The sequence below is a fragment of the Caretta caretta genome, chromosome 10, assembly GCF_965140235.1.
Source record: "Caretta caretta isolate rCarCar2 chromosome 10, rCarCar1.hap1, whole genome shotgun sequence".
NCBI lineage: Eukaryota > Metazoa > Chordata > Testudines > Cheloniidae > Caretta > Caretta caretta.
In genome coordinates, this window is record NC_134215.1 from 37610121 (window position 1) to 37624495 (window position 14375).

Here is a 14375-nt window from a genome sequence, read left to right on the forward strand (position 1 = left end):
GGTTAAGTTCTCTAGCAGGTCTTTCAGTGATCTCCCCTTACTCTAAGGGGGTAGAGATAGCAATTAGGGATTTCAATGCTGGCCTTTCTAACAATTACAGAATTTGTAGAAATGGGTCTGTGGCCAGCCCAGACTCCCTGATCCTTAGAGTGATTGGGTAGAGAAAATTTGGCTTCAAAAAAAGATGACTAATTTCATACAGGCCCAAGGAGAGGTAGATGTTTTCATCTGGATATTATTTATAATAGGGACGGGAGTTCAAGGGATGGGTGTGTGTCCAGGTCCAAAAATATCTTGAGTGACAGAATTCTTGAATATCAGACGTGGTTGAATACTGTTTATTGAAGATATTTTTCAAATGTTGCCATTTTCCAGAATAATTTATTAGAGAAGCAACTTTTCTCCCCCTCCAGTGCAATCAATATTTGTCTGGTACCTGACCACTTCTGTTAATTATTATCCAATCCAAATACAAGAGTTTTATCTATTCCTTAACAAAATACTATGAGAGAAGCTGTTCTTGTGGTATTTCCAGAATGATTAGAACCAGGATGTACCAGTCAATGAACATAGCTAGCATGAAGACAGAGTTCATAGTACATCTCTGCAGAGGTGTGTCTGTCAGTAACTCAGCCAGAGGATATGGGTCTATTGCAGGAGTGGGTTGTCAAGCTTCTGTGGTCTGCAATGTGCAGGAGGTCAGACTAGATGATCACAATGGTCCCTTCTGATCTTAAAGTCTATGAGTATGAGTAACTTGGAAAATCAGACCGACCATTTTCCCCTCTCACTAGCCTGCCATTATTCATTGTTACTGTTATTTGCATTATGGTACGGCCCAGAGCCCCCAGCTGACAGACAAATGGTAATGCCAAGTTATTTGGGCAGTGAGGGCAAAGAGAAATTCCTACTTCTAGAGCATGGGCTTGTTCAGCCAATCCTATTCTTTCTACCTTTCCAAAGAACCTACTGTGATGTTCTCCCCTGGTGTTACCTGGATCGGTGATCTGCTAGGTCATTCCAGTCCTTGACTCTGGGAGCCAGCCTTACCCTGCTCCACTGTGAGAACCCCCACTCCTGGGCTGTTCACACACAGCCACTGGCATGTAAGCTGCTCTTTGGATTGGGCAACCAAATGACACTAGCCAATATCTCCGGTCCGAGACACAACCCTAGGTAACCCATTCTCAGTGGTACCAGATGACAGAACGAGGAGTAATGGTCTCAAGTGGCAGTGCGGGAGGTTTAAGTTGGATATTAGGAAAAACTTTTTCACTAGGAGGGTGGTGAAGCAATGTGTTTGGTTTGAAGTGTGTCAGAGGCTCCCCTTGGCATAACAAGCCTGATACATATCAATTTCTTTGTTAAATTGACAAACCTTAGAGGGTTTTAAGGTCAGGCTTGACAAAGCCCTAGCTGGGATGATTTAGTTGGGGATTGGTCCTGCTTTGAACAGAGGGTTGGACTAGATGACCTCCTGAGGTCCCTTCCAACCCTGATATTCTATGATTCTATGATCTGAGCCCCTTTAAGCAATGCATTAAGCAACACGACTAATCGGATCCCTGTAGTACAAACAATTCCCACCCTATATTGTTTCCCTCTGTCTTGAAAGTGCTCTACACCCTGGATCGTCTCCCATGTCTCTGTCCTCCCCTTGAGCCTTTTTAGTCTGGGTTGGGGATGGCTATTTCACAGTAACTGCCTTGTTAAAAGGTTTCGTAACAAGCTCCCTGTGGTTGTGCTGAGTGGGCTGCATCATCTGGTTTTATTTTGTTGGGTTTGTCTGTGTTCAATACATCTTCGCAAGGGTCCCAATTCAGCTCTCATTGATGGCAATGGGAGTCTGTCCAATGACTTCAGTGAGAGCTGGAGGCACCCTGCCAGGCCTGGTTCTCAGTTGTTTAATTTAAATGCCCAGGTTGTACGTCTTCCAGATTCAAATCCTGCGTTTCTTATTGTTCTCTCTAAGTGATTTGTGGGTCTAATCATCCCCTCAGAACCGAATGGTAGATCCAGCTCAGAACCACTCCTCATTAAGCCTCAGGCCACTTGTGTTTTCATTTGTTCTCCTGGCTTTGTCCACATTTTCTGAGGCTTTTCATCTTCATCTCCTACTGTTTGGGTGACTTCTCCAGTTAGCCTCTTGCTAATGAATTAACTGCTGAAAAACAGATGAGACAAGTTTTGCTTTTAGGCTTTGTCACCTGGGCTTTCTAACTAGGTCTTCTAATTCTGAAGTGAACTCATCTCATATTGCTCCCATTTCTGCAGGCTGACACTAGATGAAGACTTTTACTCTGGATTGCTTTCTTTCCATTTTAACTCAGTCATCAGTGACTGTTGCTTTCCTTTATTAAATCTCCAATGGGTGCAATTAACAGTAGTTATCAAAGAAGAAGGATGGTCAAGTGGTTAGGGTGCTAGTCTGAAATTTTGGAGTCCAAGGCTCAATTCCCTGCTCTCTGAAGCTCTGCCTACAGAGAGATTAAAAAAAAAAAAAGCCATGGCTGGTGCAAGTCATCTGACTTGGGTATACAAGACTCAGGCTCTGAGGCTGAAAAGTGACTATGTAGTGGCTAGAGCATGAGCTCTGGTACCCTGGGAGAGTGGAGAGCCTCAGAGCTCAGGGTGGCGCTTGAGCCCAAACCTCTACACAGCCATTTTTAGCCCAAGTCAGCTGATGCAAGCCAACAGGGGCCCTGCTGTGGGTCTCTTATCCCTGTGTTTGATCTTGATAAAATCACTTTGTTTTGTCTCTCTTTACCTCAGTTCTCCCACATTGGTAAAACTAGGAATAATACTTCCCTATCTCACAGGCAGGGCTGGCCCACAACATTTTGGCGCCTGAGGCGGGGAGCTCAAATGACGCCCCCATGCCCCCTCGCTTGGGCCAAAACTTTGAAAGATCTCAATTCTGCCTTCTTCCTGTTCTATTCCTTTCATGGTACTGCTCTGCTACCTACCCTAATAAAGAAGAACATCTTAAAATGCCTTATTCAAAAATTTTAAGTAACACTTAACTTTCAAACACCGGAACAGCAAATGTAACTTTTCTAGTCTGCATAGTAAACACTTGCGTTTTTATCTGTTTGAATAATCAAAGTGGTGCTTTCCGCGCCTTCTTGGTTGCAAAGATTTGAACTGCTTCCTGAAGGACCACAGCCTGGGCCAGCTCATGCTCTACTGAGATGGTTGCAAGGCCGACCAGCCTCTCCTGTGTCATTATGGAGTGTAGATGTGTTTTTATTAACTTCAGCTTGGAGAAGCTGCGTTCTCCACTGGCAATTGTTACAAGAAGTGTTAGAAGTATGCGCAGAGCAACAAAAGCATTTGGAAAGAGGGTGGTCATCTTATTTGTGTTCATATATTCCAGAACAGCCTTTGGAGTTGATCCTGCTGAAATGTATCTTGAAAGGGCTTTCGGTTCCTCACCTAAATCACTCGCATCAATATCGCACATGACAGCTTGTTCTTCTCAAGTGGGTTCAGGGAAGCAGCAGGAAACAGGAAGCTCCCTATGAAGCTGGTGTTAATCAGTCCATGCTCCTGGGGGTGGAAGAAAGGTACATAAGAGGCTTCCCCTCCTCTCTCTCCCTGCAGCTCCTGCTGCTTTCTGTTATTCCCTCTCACCTTTTCTCCTGCCTACCTGTTATGTCTCTTGTGCCCTCCTTCCTCCAGCACAGCACTCCACCATCTCTGTGCATCTAGAGCAGAGAGAATACGTATGCACCAGCAGGAGACACAATTTTCTACACTCTGGGTCCTAGTGGTGCCCCCCCTCCCCAGTCTGGCACCTGAGGCGGCCGCCTCAGTTCGCCTCATAGTAAGGCCAGCCCTGTTCTGGTCTTTGTGCCGTTGTGGCTGATAAACTTGAAACAGACTCACTGCTCTCAAGTCTGTAAGTCCCTTCAGTTTCTACCCATGGAAGGTGAGTTTATGGCAGGAAGCTTGGTCCAGGCCCTAGAGGTGAGAGTAAAGAACTAGAAGTCAGGAAACCTGGATTATATTCCAAACCCCTTCACCCTCTCTGTGCCTTTGTTTTCCCATCTGTGAAGCAGGGATAAGGATCCTTCCCTTCCTCTCTGGGGTGGTTGTGAGGCTGAATGTATTAATGTGTGTGAAGCACTTGGAGATCTTGAGATGGAGGCTGCCGTGCAAAGCAGCATTGTACCTTGAAAGCATTTCATTTCCCCATGTCATTGTCTGAGCTGCCACAGTGTGGCGCCCCCCTCCCCCACAGTCTGGCACCTGAGGCGGCCGAGTTCGCCTCATGGTAAGGCCAGCCCTGCTCAAAGGGGTGTTGTAAGGTACTCAAACACTACATTACTGGGGGCCGTATATGTATCTTAGGTAGTAATAGAACTTTTCACCATCAAGCACTGTATAAACATGATTTAACTACTCAATTGCTTGCCTTTGTAGGAGTACTTTTACCCCAACACACTTTACAAATTGGAGAAACTCAAGTGACTGGCCTGATCTTTATGAGCTGCTGAATGCTCAGCACTTTGACCACCTTTCAAAATGTGGGCTAGCCCATTTCACCAACCCTTGAACTGTACTGCCTGCTTGACAGCCCAGTTCTGCACAGTGTTGAGTGCCCTCAACTTCCAGGGAAATCGATGGGAGTTTTTGGCTCTCAGCACAGCACATAAAGGGAAACCCAGAGGGGTGGGATAGCCCAGTGCCAGTGTCCCCCAGAACGTAGTCTGCTCCATCACCACCCTTCACTTCCAGAAATTTTCTTGGAAATGCTGTGCCAGGTGCTGTGAAGCACAAGACGGCCACTGTCTCACTCAGCAATTCACACGTGCTACCCTACTACATGCAACCTACAAGAAAATAGCAGGTTTCAGAGTAGCCGCCGTGTTAGTCTGTATCCGCAGAAAGAAAAGGAGGACTTGTGGCACCTTAGAGACTAACCAATTTATTTGAGCATAAGCTTTCGTGAGCTACAGCTCACTTCATCGGATGCATTTCCACAGTATGCATCCGATGAAGTGAGCTGTAGCTCACGAAAGCTTATGCTCAAATAAACTGGTTAGTCTCTAAGGTGCCACAAGTCCTCCTTTTCTTTTTAAGAAAATAGCAGTCATTGATCTGTTGCTGGCTGGAAGCCACTAATCAGTAATGTGTAACCGATTCTGTTTCAGGTGCCCTGATCAACTGTTTGCATTAGATTACCTGTTCAAAGGCCCTTCAACAACCCTGCTGGTTGTGTTATCATTGTGAAATCTGTCTGCCTGGCTACATAAATCCTTTGTTGTATCTTTGAACAGTGCAAACTGTCTGTCTGATTCTCATTAGTCTAAAAGAAACCTTGAGTAAATTACACCATGATTCTTGAAGAGAAGAGCTGAATCAGGAAAGAGAGAAGGAGGCAAGGAATGAAGGAAAAAGTAGAACCCTCCACTCATTCACCTCCAATTCTGGATTTGAAGCAGCTTGCTTGGAAGCAATTACACTGTCTTTAATTACACTGATGCTGCTTACACTTCAGACTCTTCCATGGTTTTGCACAATATCTTAGAGCAACAGAGATCTGTTTTCAATCAAAGGGGGAAACAGACATGTTAGGTGCAGAATTGAAATCCAGCAAAGGTAGGGTCAATTCTAGAGGAGGAGGCCAGTTTTTCTACCAGTGGGTGAAACCAGTGGGGGTTTTGTGGAAAAGATCAAGTTTCCTGTAAGCCTACGCAGCAATCAGGGAAAGGGCAGAGCACTCAAATGAGCAATCACTCTCTGTTCCAGTGCAAATGGCCTCCAGACATGACTCCATCCCAACAATATGCAATGGTGGAGTGCCCCAGGACATGAGAGTTTTGAGATGAGAAGAGAGGTAGATAAAACCACGATATCATGCAGTCATAGAGTTTAAGGCCACCAACACCACCCGACACCCACATACTAAACCCAACAACCAAAATTCAAAGAAAGTGTTTCAGCTTATATCAACAAGAACTGGGGTGAACTCTAAAGCACCATGAATCCCTGCTTCAGAGGAGGTCCTTCTGTCTAGAGGATCATGTCACCAAACTAGGATGGGGGAAGCTAGGCATGGAGAAAGAGGGGGACCCAGGGGTGAAGAAGGTGGATGAGGGATTTCACACTCTTGCTCAGGTGGACTATGGGCAATCATGGCAACTTATATATGGCAATGTTACACAGCCCGCTTGGGCCTACCCAGCCTTCCCCAATGCTGTAGCCTGCCAAGTTGCCCCATAAAACCCCAAACAAATTGACTTTGATTCTCCTGGCATTCCATGGCTTTGCCTCCTTCCCCTGCATGCCACAGGGGAAACCCATGCCTGTGTTCTTCAGCTGCCGGAGATACTTGTCTGTCATGCTGAAAAAGATATTTGTCTCAGTCACCATGATCAGCAGCCTGAAGTGGGCCCCTCCTCTTTCTCCTCACCCCCCTGGCCCCTCAATTCCATGCCTACATATTTTAAGAGGACGGAAGCCAGGGGGAGGAGAAAACCCACACTCTGTTGTTGTTGGTTTTGGCCCAGTAATGGCAAGCTGCTTCCAGCAAGAGCAGGATGAATAATTGCCCAATTAACTGAAGGAACTGCCAGATGTGTGTGTGCTTTCATACAGATCCAGCTCCACATGTCTAACGTCACGGAGAACCTGGGAGTGGGGAAGGAGAAAGTTGGGACTCTGCATGGGCAGGGCTGGCTGCTGGTTGATTGAGTGCCCCCAACCCTCCCTTTCTTTAAAGAGGGAAATGATCTGTTTAACAACCTTGGAGAATTAAATTCACCCTGCCTGCCAGAGTACAGTTACGCATGCCAAAAGCTAAACAGGCAGAGAGGAAAGTCAATCCCACGTTTTGACTTGTATCAGGTGCACATATAGTGAACCCTCTCAAGGCAGGTATGGTGTGGGGGTTTTCCACTGAACAGTTTCACACTAAGCAGAGGTTTCGGTGTAACCCGAAATGAAATCTAACCTTTGGGATGCACAGAGGCATTTGAGGACTTTGCTTCCCCTGTACTGTTGAGGGGGTTTGGAATTCACTATGAGCCGGTCCCCACTCTATCGCTGTACATCGCCACTGGACAAATGAGATGCTAAAGGAGCACTCAAGAACAATAAGGCCATTGCGGAGAAACTAAATGAATTCTTTGCATCAGTCTTCACAGCTGAGGATGTGAGGGAGATTCCCAAACCTGAGTCATTCTTTCCCAGATTAGAGGAGGTTTTGGAACAAATTGATAAATTAAACAGTAATAACTCACCAGGCGCAGATGGTATCATCCAAGAGTTCTGAAGGAACTCAAATGTGAAATTGTAGAACTGCTAACTGTGGTATGTAACCTATCATTTAAATCAGCTTCTGTACCAAATGACTGGAGGATAGCTACTGTGACACCAATTTTTTACAAAAAGAAAAGGAGTACTTGTGGCACCTTAGAGACTAACCAATTTATTTGAGCATAAGCTTTCGTGAGCTACAGTGAGCTGTAGCTCACGAAAGCTTATGCTCAAATAAATTGGTTAGTCTCTAAGGTGCCACAAGTACTCCTTTTCTTTTTACGAATACAGACTAACACAGCTGTTACTCTGAAACCTGTCAATTTTTTACAAAGGCTCCAGAGGCGACTCTGACAATTACAGGCCAGTAAGACTAACTTCAGTGCCAGGCAAATTGGTTGAAACTATAGTAAAGAACAGACACATGGATGAACATGATTTGTTGGAGAAGAGTCAACATGGTTTTTGTAAAGGGAAATCATGTTTTGCCAATCTATTAAAATTTTTTGAGGGAGTCAACAAGTATGTGGACAAGCAGGGCTGGATTATGACATTCTGAGGCCCTAAACTATGTCAAGTGTAAGAGGTCCCATAGAATAAAAAAAAGTAATGTATTATTTTCACAGAAAGGACATTGAATATATAAACATGAAAGCTTTATATTTGCATATATACAAAGGTGAAGTTGTAAAAATAGAATAATAATCTAACTAAAACACATCTTGCAATATGGCTGTTTGCATTATAAAATAGTTTCAAATTAATATATTTTCATCTATTATTTCTTAGTAGATATGAAAACTTTATATCTACAGCAACACAAAAGCAGTTACAGTTACACAGACCAGCTTACTTAATGGAAGCAGTACAACCTGCAGTATGTCTGTTTGCACATCACATCAATTTTAAAACTGAAATTTACATTTTCTTTTATGATTTTTGGAGAGCAAAGTCATTGATAATGTCCTCAAATGATGAGCTATGGCATTTGTCACTTTCAATGCACAGAATGCTTAGGGCAGATAGATTTTCTTGAAGCATTTTCTAGGCAGACATCTCTCTTCATAGACTAACAGATTTATTTGGGCATAAGCTTTTGTGGGTAAAAAACCCACCCTATCATGGTTTTTTACCCACAATAGCTTATGCCCAAATAAATCTGTTAGTCTTTAAGGTGCCACCGGACTCCTTGTAGTTTTTGTGGATACAGACTAACATGGCTACCCTTCTGACACTTGGTATCTCTCTTCACGTTCGCCTCTCTATCCTCTGTCTCCCCCAGGACCACTAATTAATCTCAAGTAAACACCTTGGACATACAGAGTGACAACAAACTATATGTGCAAAAAAGAAAGAAAGAATTTACCAGAAAAAAGACTGGTAATCTCTAGACAGGCATTGAGAAAGTAAGAAAAACTAACCTATATTTAAGCAAATATAATAAATATTATAGGCCTTAATAGCCTATAAATCACATAGTTTCAAATAACTTTCTCACCAAGTACTCAAAATACTGACAGAAGAAGCCAACACAAATTTATCCTCCTCAAGATCCACTCAAACCAAGTCCATAAGACAATCACCTGCAAACTCAATCATGTGAAGCATGGATAGCGCATGAAGCAGAAAGCAGCACGCACACTAAAATACACAATTTTAGTACATATGTACAGATCAAAAGAAGAAAGAACACACTAACACTTAAGAAAATGAAGAAAAACACAAAGGCACTATACAACTGAGCTTGCTGGACCATAAACAAAAGATGGAGGCCTTCCGGCTATTACCTGCCAAGGGGGATGCTATACATGATGTCACTCATAGGACAAGTCCCATACAAGTATGAGCGTGGCAGGATTGCTTCACGACACTGCAGTCTCCAACCTCACATTTTTCCTGATTTTATCGGCAGTGAGATTATTTATTTATTTAAATACGTTGTGAATGCACAGTCAGAATTTTACCAGTAGCAGCTGCCCAACAAAACTCTGCCGTAAGAGACTGATAGCAGACTTACTCATAGAAATACTAATTTTACAAGTGAAATTATCGGTTTTTTCTCAGCCCTGGCCTCTCGCATGTCAATAATGAACAATTAGTGAAGGGTAAGGGTATGGTAAGGGTATTTGTGTCGCAAGATGTGTATATTTTTGTCATATTTGAATGAAAAAGTCTATATTTAGAGAGAATCTTCTTTTTCCCATATCGCCTTTATTTATCAACCTATTTTGATAAAATTTTGATAAAATTTGAAATGGAGTCAGTTTTTCTTTTTTAGGGGCCCCTCATATTGTGAGGCCCTAAAATGTAGCTTAGTTATCTTATGTCTTAATCTGAACCTGTGGACAAGAGTGATCCAGCGGACGTAGTGTACTAAGATTTTCAGAAAGCCTTTGACAAGGCCCCTCGCCAAAGACTCTAAAGCAAAGTAAGCTACTATGGGGTAAGAGGGAAGGTCCTCTCACGGATCTGTAACAGGTTAAAAGATAGGAAACAAAGGGTAGGAATAAAAGGTCCATTTCCAGACTGGAGAGAGGTAAATAGTAGTGGCCCCAAGGGGTCTGTACTGGAACCAGTATTGTTCAACAAATTCATAAATGATCTGGATAAAGGAGTAAACAGTGAGGTGGCAAAATTTGCAGATGATACAAAACTACTCAAGATAGCTAAGTCCAAAGCAGACTGTGAAGAGTTACAATGAGATTTCACAAAACTGGGTGACTGGGCAACAAAATGGCAGATGAAATTCACTGTTGATAAATGCAAAGTAATGCACATTGGAAAACATAATCCCAAATATACATATAAAACGATGGGGTATAAATTAGCTGTTACCACAAGAAAGAGATCTTGGAGTCATTGTGAATAGTCCTCTGAAAACATCCACTCAATGTGCAGCGTTAGTCAAAAGAGAGAACAGAATTTTGGAAATCATTAAGAAAGGGACGATAATAAGACAGAAAATATCATATTGCCTCTTGTGGTGGGGCAGAGCCCCACCCCCTGAGAAAAAGGGCTGAACCAGGCCAGAGGGGCTGCGCATAGCAGCAGCCAATCAGTGAAGGCCTGGGGAGAGCCAATCAGGGTGGGGGAAGGGGCAGCCAATCAGGACCGGGTTAGGTCCTATATAAAGGCTGCCCAGCTAGGGAGAAGGTGGTCACTCCCTGGTCAACAAGGGAGAAGGTCTGGCTCCTGATGAAAGGAGCAGCACCTTGAAGAGAGCAGTGCTGGGCAGGCTTGGGGGAGCAGATAGGGGCTCTAGCTCATTACTTGCCAGGCTGCGGCCCTGCTGCAAAGGGTCAGGAAGGTGCATAGGGCCAAAGGGGAAGGGGCCCAGGGAAACTGAGCAGGCAAGAGGGGAAGGAAGAAGGGCAGAAAGAGGGTCCCTGGGTCGGGACCCAAAGTAGCGGGTGGGCCTGGGTCCCCCCCTTTCCCCCTTTGCACTGCACCTGGCCATTGAGGAGAGGGGCCGAGACAGACTGCAATTTGCCCTGAGAGATGGGGCTAGACTACAGGGTTGCGATTGGCCACCGAGGCAGGTGCGGACAGAAGGACTGCTGTTAACAACACACACCCCCCAGAAGGGGGTGAGGCTGAAGCAGTGGGCACTGCCGGAGGGCAGTGTCCTGAAGCAGACGAGGACTGCCCTGAAGAGGATGTCGCTGAGCAGGGAGCAATGCAGGTCCCAGGGCAGCAGAGCAAATGATGGGCCCGACACCATGCGTCAAGGGCTCTCTGCAGCAGTTGAGAGCTAATTCCCGGAGCGACCAGCAGGAGGCGCCAGCGGTGGTGAGTTAAACCCCGTCACACCTCTATATAAATCTATGGTACACCCACATCTTGAATACTGCGTGCAGATCTGATCACCCCATATCAAAAAAAGATATATTGGAATTGAAAAAGGTACAGAAAAGTGCAACAAAAACTATTAGGGGTATGGAACAGCTTCCATATGAGGAGAGATTAATAAGACTGGGACTTTTCATCTTGGAAAAGAGATGACTAAGGGAGGATATGATACAGGTTTATAAAATCATTACAGGTGTGGAGAAAGTAAATAAGGCAGAGTTATTTACTCCTCATAACACAAGAACTTGGGGTCACCCAATGAAATGAATAGGCAGCAGGTTTAAAACAATCAAAAGGAAGCATTTCTTCACACAACGCACAATCAACCTGTGGAACTCATTGCCAGAGGATGTTGTGAAGGCCAAGACTATAACAGGATTCAAAAAAGAACTAGATAAATTCATGGAGGATAGGTTTATCAATGGCTATTAGCCAGGATAGGCAGGGATGGTGTCCCTAGCCTCTGTTTGCCAGAAGCTGGGAATGGACAACAGAGGATCGCTCACTCAGTCATTGCCTGTTTTGTTCATTACCTTTGAAGCACCTGGCATTGGCCACTGTCGGCAGACAGGATACTGGGCTAGATGGACCATTGAGCTGATCCAGTATGGCCGTTCTTATGTTCTTATGTTATGTTCATTGTATTACTCATGTCACCGTGTTCCTGAGGGTCTGAGCTTGAAGGCCTTTGCATGGCAAACAGCAAGGAATGTGCAGTGCTCTAGCAGAAGCACATAAGCAGAGGCTACATGTGGGTGTTGCAAATATGTAAATCCCAAACCTTAACTGGCTGCTTCTATACTCTGCTCTGGAGAGGAAAGGAGGGGAGTGTGGTGGGTGGAGAATGGGCATGTCTCAGGAGACGGGCTCACTCTGCTGAGATGCCCATCACTGGTGGTCTCACTACTGCCACTGGACAGCAGTAACTTTGTGGCCATACAACCACATTTTCATTAATGGAGGCTGAAGATCCTGCCCTTTCTGTCTTGCTCAACACTTCACACCTACCTTTGTGCTGCAGGATCAAGCCCTATGTCTGAGAATCAAGGGGCTGGTTGGTCCAAGCAGCCTAGAATGAGAGGACACCTGTCTAAAGCCAATGCCAATCATTCTTGTCTTTGAATCCCCACCCCCACCCCTGAGGATTCCCTGGCTTGCTCCCGTGCTGAATCCCTTCCAAGTACTGAGTCATTGCTACCATCCCACCAGCTGAGCAGGTCCCACCACTACTCATTCTGCAACCCCAACAAATGCTCCCTGTCAGTGGGCACGTTCAGGCAAAGTTTTTCTCCCATCTCTTCCTGAAGATGATGGATGCCTCAGACAACAATGCACTACTCCCAGCCCCTCACCCTTGAGTTGGGGCAGCTGGACAAGACAGGTGCCCACCATCCAAACAACCTGAAATAACTAGCAGCTACAAGAGGCCCTCTGTGACAGATGGTAATTTCCTGCAATATCCTGGATAAAATCTATTGAATTCACTTAAATGTTATTGAATTAAGTTTAATACCTTTGGGGTCCATTGTATTAAAAAGCAATTTGATATGTTATTGTAGGATTGGATGTAACTTTGCCAGGAACATGACTAACGTACATGTTAGGAACTTCAGAGAACTGTTTTGGACAATTTTCAGAGTAGCACCATGTTATGCATCTGATGAAGTGAGCTGTAGCTCACAAAAGCTTTTGCTCAAATAAATTTGTTAGTCTCTAAGGTGCCACAAGTACTCCTTTTCTGTTTTGGACAATACATGTGAAGTGGGTTTCCTAGGAGGTACTTGGGAGGCCATTTGAAGCTATGCCTTGGGAAGAAAAATTCATTGTCTACTCATTCCCTGCTCCTGGAAACTCCAGATCAAAGATCCCTAAAGTATAGTCTAAACTTTTCATGAGTACTTGGGTTCTGACTCTGAGCTGAGGCTGTTATGAACTTATCAAAGAGACCCCTTTGTAGGGTTTGAAGAATTCTGTCAGAGTCGATGTTGGAGTTGGGGTGATCTATGATAAGCTTATTAGCATCCACGTAGGTTCTTTTATTGGTTTTACTATTTTCTCTGTAGTGCTTTTACCCGAAGAATAAATAAGCTTGCACAGAAAGACCTGTGTGATAGGTTAACCATGGGCAGTTACACTGTTATTAATCTCTGAAGAAAAAGCAAGCAGGCCCACTTGTGCAGTCTGACTTTGCTGGTGAGTTAACAGTATAATGAGGGAGTTGTGCAGCCTGAAAATACCTGGTCAGAAAGAGATACGCATGTCTCCTCCACCCAAAAGAGGCAATGGCTAGGGAGCCAGAAGCCAAGCCTGGGTGCCCTGCTGAGCCACTATGGGGAAACACAGGTGCTGCTGCCTTGAACTGTGACACCCTCCACAAGCAAATGTAACAATCTGGATCTCAGTGGAGGCCACTCAGCAAGCAGCCCTGCTCTGGCCTCTGGCAGCGGACTAGGTGATCTAAGAGGTTACCATGAATAAAGCCACAATCATGGCCAAGATACTTTACAGACAAGGATCTCTCTCTCTGAAGAGTTGACGATTGATGAACAACGTACAAAGAGAACAGGAAGTGGGATTTATGGACCTCTTGGAAGAAATGTGGGAAAGGGCAGAGGGCCAGCAGGACTGGTCCAGAAGGGCTCTTCTCCATTTCTGTGAAACACTCAGCATACCTCTGGCCTGGGCAATGCCGCCTCATTTATCCACAGATCTCTTCCATGGAACAGTAAGTACTAATGTGTGTGTTTTTTCCTTGCATGCATCGAATCTCTGTCCACTGAACAAGTCCAGAGTCAAGGCCATCTGCTGTGAGGCTACAAAGATTTGCGCACCCCTTCCGTCCCCAACGTACTTGCCAGCCAAATCCAAAGTAATGTTAAGAGAGGGTGTAGGTTACATTTCTGTAAGCAAGTCTGAGAGATGTAGGGAGGCTAAGCTGGAATAATGCCTCAGTTCCCAAACTGGGGATCTGCAGAGAGACAGCTGCTTACATGGTGCTGTCTCTCCTCCTTGTTTCCAGGATGGTGCTTCTACAGGCCTCCATGCTCTTCAAGGATGAGCCAGTCTAGAGGCCTCCTCTAGGAGCCACTCCTACATAAATGGGAGGAGGGAGAAGACACAGAAGCCACAAACTCAGGGACCAGCGTCACCAATGAGGCTAGAGCTACCATGCACCAGCAAGAACAGAATGTCCAAGCATACAGGGAAGAATGGAATCAGGCCAGCACTATGTTCAGGGAAGCAGGGGGAGAAAAGGACTGGTT

The 14375-nt window shown here is 44.9% G+C and overlaps 1 long non-coding RNA gene across 1 annotated transcript in view; it reads right to left on the reverse strand.

The window, feature by feature from the left end:
- Positions 1 to 369: 369 nt before the first annotated feature.
- Positions 370 to 14375, reverse strand: part of LOC125644313 (uncharacterized) — a 34600-nt gene continuing 20594 nt past the window's right edge. Inside the window, exons 2-3 of the long non-coding RNA XR_007358959.2 lie at positions 3436 to 3549; positions 370 to 2164 (exon numbers count right to left, since the gene is read on the reverse strand). This is a non-coding gene — a long non-coding RNA (uncharacterized LOC125644313). The remainder of the gene's footprint in view (positions 2165 to 3435; positions 3550 to 14375) is intronic.